Source organism: Columba livia, chromosome Z, assembly GCF_036013475.1.
Source record: "Columba livia isolate bColLiv1 breed racing homer chromosome Z, bColLiv1.pat.W.v2, whole genome shotgun sequence".
Classification (NCBI taxonomy): Eukaryota; Metazoa; Chordata; class Aves; order Columbiformes; family Columbidae; genus Columba; species Columba livia.
Window position 1 is genome coordinate 51764096 of NC_088642.1, and position 5624 is coordinate 51769719.

Consider the following 5624-nt stretch of genomic DNA (forward strand, 5'->3'; position numbering starts at 1 on the left):
AGGGAAGGCTCAAGGAAGAGCTAATGGCAGTCTTCCAGTAGCTAAAGGGTAGATGCAGAGTAAGTAGAGGTATTTTCTGCACAGGGATGTGTGGTGACTGAAGACACAACAGATAAAAGTTGCTACAGGGGAAATTCCATCTCGACATAGGAAAAAAATAATTCACTGTGAGGACACAGTCCTGGGCAACCCATTTGAGCAGGGGAGTTGGAGCAGCTGAGCCCCAGAGCTCGCTTCCCACCTCAATCGTTCTTTGATCCTGTGACAACTTGCTGGAAGTGGTGGAGTCTGCAGATGCTGAAGATTCAGTGTGACAGAGTCCTGGACAGTACACTGTTGCCATCACAGAAATTGTGACCCAAGTCTGGTCAGAAGAGAAATAAGAATATCAGTTATGTTCAGACTATACCTTTGCACTGAAAAAACTCAGTGATATCAGTACATTCTGAAACGATTTTAAGTGCCACCAAAAGTGTAAAAAATAGTGTTCACCTATTCAGACTTTCAGAGCTGCAAAGGCTACATCCTTTTCCAAAAGAGGAACCATTTCTTTGGTAAAAAGTGTTTACACTGATTGCTAGAGAGGGCAATAACTATTTTGGGAGTGCTGCTGAGTAAAGTGTGAGTGTACTCATTGCTTTCTGGGAGTTTTAAAAGAATGGTGCTGGGAAAGGACTATGTGTCTATTGATTTGTTTAGAATGCAATATAATTACCTTTGGGCAAAAACAATCACAAACAGAATTGGCTACATTTTTAAAAATCATTACAGAGTCTAGATTTTTAAAAAGCTTTTATCAGTGTGCAACATTTCTTTCCTTCATCTCAAGACTTTTTACATCTGGAAGCACCCTTTTGTTGTACAAAGTTACCTGATTTCCATTACTTCCATTACCTCAGATATTAGTGAAGTGCTGGTTTTTCCTCTTTGACTGACCCTGACCTTGGTGTTGCACCCTTTCCCACACAGTTACATACTTTCCTTCCCATCATGACTATTCGTCCCCACACACACTATTCCTCTAAGATTGCCTGATTCCAGTCTGGGGAATACTCATAAGATGTAACAGTTCTGACACGATTTAGCATAATGAGCTCAAAAATAGTGATGGTGCAGCCCATCCAGCTTATTTTCTCTCCCCTCCTCTATTACATCCAGATATCCACTCTCACTTATTTGTTGCTTCCATAATTTTGCTATTCATCACACTTGCTGGTAAGTTTTCCAGACTATAGATAAACCCATATTAAACATCATTTGCTAAGAATACTAACAGCTTGAAATATGCCACTGATGTACACAGCTTGTTCCATCATTCTAAGTATGCCATAGATCAAGCTACCTACCTGCAATGGTGAGCATATTAAATCACTTGAAGTTCCATTTGCATGATCATCTTTCCAAACACTGTTGCTGTGTTGCTGACTCAAGCACTTTGAAAGACTCACTCGAAATTACTGTTTAAAAAAAAAATGTGAACATTGTCTCACTGAGTATGCAGGAAATGAAATGTGTTAGCACTTATCCATTTCAAATTAGATTCAGAGCATAACTGTCTAACGTGAGTGCACCTAGCTATAGTTTACATTTGTCTCTCCGGTAAGCTTTTTAATCAAAAGTAATTTAGTGTTAAGCATATCGAAAAGCCTTTCATTAGCCATCGATGTGACTTGATTTATCCATATGCTGTGTGACATATGTTGCTGGTGCTGTCGCCTACCACATCTCTAATTTTAAATAAATGTTTCAGTTTGGAGTTGATATTTTTACAAAGAGCCCATTTGCAGTTTTGCATTGTGCAAGACAGAACGTGAGACACATTCAGTGTGCCCAAGGTATCGGTTTTGCACTGGTGACTGAATTGCAGAACTAGTCATAGGACACGAGGTTGCAGATTGAAGGGGATTTTTCCATATTCTTGGGTCACGTTGTTGGTTTGTTGTTTTTTTGTTTTTTTTTTTTTTTTTTTCCACCAAGTAGCTTCAGGGCATGATTTTCATTTGCATGTTGTTTTTGTTGCAGTTGTTGCCTCCCTGCAGAACTTAGATGCAGTTCAGTTTTCAAGTACACAACAACCAAGCTCACAAGGCCTTATTTTGAATGAGGCATCTATCCTGAACAGATATTTCATTGCACAATCCTACTGCATGGGAAAGCAAAGCTCAGTGGTCATGTTGAGATATGGCTGTAGAAAGTGGTTCAATGCCTACATTCACGAACACGTCATCAAGCAATTCACACAGGACTAGAGTTACTACAGGTATACAGGAAGTACAGTGGGGAGTGCTGAGAATCTTGTTTAGTTTGGCGTTATACATAGGCATTTCTGATAGCTTCCAAGGTAGCTCTCCACATCAGCTATGTGCTTTTTAAAGAGTCCCATCCAGCTTTCTTGTATCTAAAAAAATAAAAATAAAAAATTTTTAAAAAGCTTTTTGTCATGCCTCTTTTTTTTTTTTTTTTTTTTTTTTTTTTTTTTTTTTTAAATCTGGTTAGTTTTTAAGTCCTTCAGATGAAGTTTCTCACATGGCTGAAATCCTGGCCACTATCAAGGCAGGTGAGAAATTTGTTGTAACTTCACTGAAAGCAAAATTTCACTTCTGTTTGTATAGCAAGAATGAAGAAGGATCATTTTAGGCTTGCATCAGTTGGCAGTGTCAGAAAATGAGAATCACGTTGGCAGTCTCATATCAATATGGAAATCAGTTATGTCACCAGTCAGATGGATGCAGGAATAAACAGGCATTTTCCACTGGTGACTCAGATTCAACAAGCACACATATTACCTTTCACATTTATGTTACCAAAGGAGATATTTTTGAAACAGTGTTGTGAAAATGCTCCATGCTTTTAACAATTTGAAAACTGAGGTGTTCTAATATATTGCAAAATTCCTAGATGTTCTTCAAAGAGAGACTACAACTCAGCAGGGCACCAAGATTCTGTGAATAGTTTATTACATTACTAAAGTAACCAAAACAAACTCAACAGCATGCTAGAATGAAATCTTTAAAGATGCATACTTACAACTTGCAGATTCAGTTACACAGAAGCAAGTCTTTCAAATTCCCTCAGCAATGTGCACTTTCACAGAGCTGCTTTTGTTATAGGGAAGTTGGTGACCGTGTCTGGTAAGATCTGTTCAGATGCTCTAGTGGTGAAAATTAGCAGGCTCTTTTCAGTTCAGGAGGCTAGAAGGAGGGTAAAAGGAGAGACAAGTAGCCTACCAGCATATAAAATAAATTCCATTTCCATTCAGATTAATATCCATGACCCAAAATATTTATATATTTGTTAAAATAAGTGTCGTCTCATGTGTGGCAGGAGATACACTTCAGCTTCATTTCCTCAGTGCTGACCCTGTGTCTCCTCAGAAGTTTAAGGCAAGGAACAGAAACTGATTTTTTTTACTCTGTTCTTCCCCCCACCACCATGAGGCTTGAAAACTTGCCCTGTGCCCATACCTCCGTCTGTTTCTGCCACTCTCTTTTCCTTTGACAATATTTGAACTTTACGTTCAATTTCAGCCAGATAAGACAAAGGGCTCTCAAAGGAAGTTGCCTGGAAATAGGCAAGCAATGAAAGGAGAGAGACCGCATCAGTGCCCCAAAGATGGAGAGGCTAAAGCATGCATTCTGACATTATTAGTCACCTGAGATATCCACTGAAAGAAAAACTTGGTGTTTCTCAGTAGCCTCTGAATATTCCAATTGCCAGCAAAGATTAGATTGGAGCTCATACCTATTAGACCCCATAAGGCACAGACATCCACTGGGAACCAGGTCTTAATAGTACTGTAGTTCCTGGAGGAACGGTTTTTCTTCCTCTCCCACAGCTCTGCTCCCTCTTCCTTTATTGTTTCACAAATGAGCTTCATTTTTGTGTGTGTTATGAGCTGCTAAGAATCTGCTAAAGCAGCCTCCCTCAGTATCACCCTGATTCCACTTTGCTTCTGCGGTGAAATGCAGCATCTTGTGCACCAAGTCCTTCTGCTCCCCATGTATTACTGCACCCAGCCCTTGGGACCAGCTGCCTCTAGTTGTCCATTACTTCATGTAAAGAGGAAAGGCACTAGAGCCCAACAGTAATAAAGGAGTGAGGAGTATCTTCTGTGTGGGCTGAAAAGGGGAGTTATTCCTGCCTTTCATCACAGGGAAAGTATTTCCTGCCTATTTCTTTGGGCAAGAGAACTCGCCTGCTCATCTCTCTGCCCCACAAAGGCCTCCCTAATCTGTGGGGGACAAACTGGTGTTTTACAATTTATGTGTATATGAGTCAGGATCCTCTCAAAAGCAATCTTCAGCTAAGCTAGAACTGAGCAGAGAAAGTGATACAAAGACAGGCACCATTAACTTGTGATGTTTACTTCACTAAAAAAATGGTACTATTTGAATTATAAATGGACATAATTACTTGTATTTGCTATACAGAGTCATCTGTCTCAATAAAGTAATACCATGTGAACAAAGATATATTTTATTATATGGAACAGAGCAGGGAAAGAAAACTTACACTTTACAAAACAATCCTTTTTTTTGCATATTAATCTGCCAATATTAAAACAACACACAATGGTTTTAATTTAAACAGAAAATATCAAGATTATTTTGTTATATACGGTGTTTCTCATATGGAACTTTTTAATATTTTATCCCATCGGCAAAATCTGCTGATGCACTTGGAAGATCTCCCACTAAAGCAAGCATAAACAGATTCTGGATACACATTGCCATCTAGTGGAGTCCTCCCCGAGTGAGCATGCTGCAGGGACCTCAAGGCTTGCTTAAAGCGGGAGCAATTCCGTTCGGAGCTGATATCGATATTTAACAGGAAAAGAAGTTTTCTAAGACACACAAGCAGCAGAAAGTCTTAGACGCAGGTTGCACAGCCAGAGACAATGTTCGGGTCAGCTGAATCTCTGTTGGGATATCTTAGTTGGGAAGTAAGACAAAAAACCTTTCACCCTTACAGCACTGCTTCAAATCAGAAGTAAAACAAATAAATACACTTGTCTGTTCCATTTTACGAGAAGTACACAAATGTTAAAGTGCTCTATTTCACATTTAAGACCACACTCAACAAGCAAGGTGACTGAACATTTATCACACTTAGAGAGGTGTATCCTCTAGGGCAGGTTTGAAGAAGAAAGGTGGACCAGTGGGGGGAAATTTGCAGGTCTCCTACTTCAGACCTAGCAATTCACAGACACAGAGGCTGTACAATTTTCTCAGCTCGCCGACTTTCACAAACACGAAATTTCTTTCAAAAATTGAGATGTTTAGCTCCAAGCTCAGATGAGTCATGGAGTTATTTGTGGAGTGATTAATGAATACCAAATAAAGCAAGCCACAGAGGGATGAGTCATATCACCACAACACCAAAGAAATAAAAGATATAGCCTTTCTAATTCTTACTCCTTTTGTGGCTTTTTGTTTGCTTGCTCTCTGTTTATTCTCATCATTCAGAGTAATTTACAGCTATTACAATTCAATTTTAGTTTATTTAATTATTTTTTTTCTACAGAGCTGACTCACAGATGAAGTATTCATCCTCCTGATACAGTATTAAACAGTCTCCAAACTGCAATCTCTCAATCTTTTTTATCCTGAGTCAACTAGTATTAG

At 39.1% G+C, this 5624-nt stretch overlaps 1 long non-coding RNA gene across 1 annotated transcript; it reads right to left on the bottom strand.

Annotated features, from left to right (window-relative positions):
- Positions 1–2210: 2210 nt before the first annotated feature.
- LOC110361844 (uncharacterized) lies at positions 2211–4113 on the bottom strand. The gene is made up of 3 exons (XR_002418686.2): positions 3742–4113; positions 3028–3191; positions 2211–2398 (listed from the first exon to the last, which is right to left on the bottom strand). It is a non-coding gene; the product is annotated as an uncharacterized LOC110361844 (long non-coding RNA).
- Between the last annotated feature and the right edge of the window lie 1511 nt (positions 4114–5624).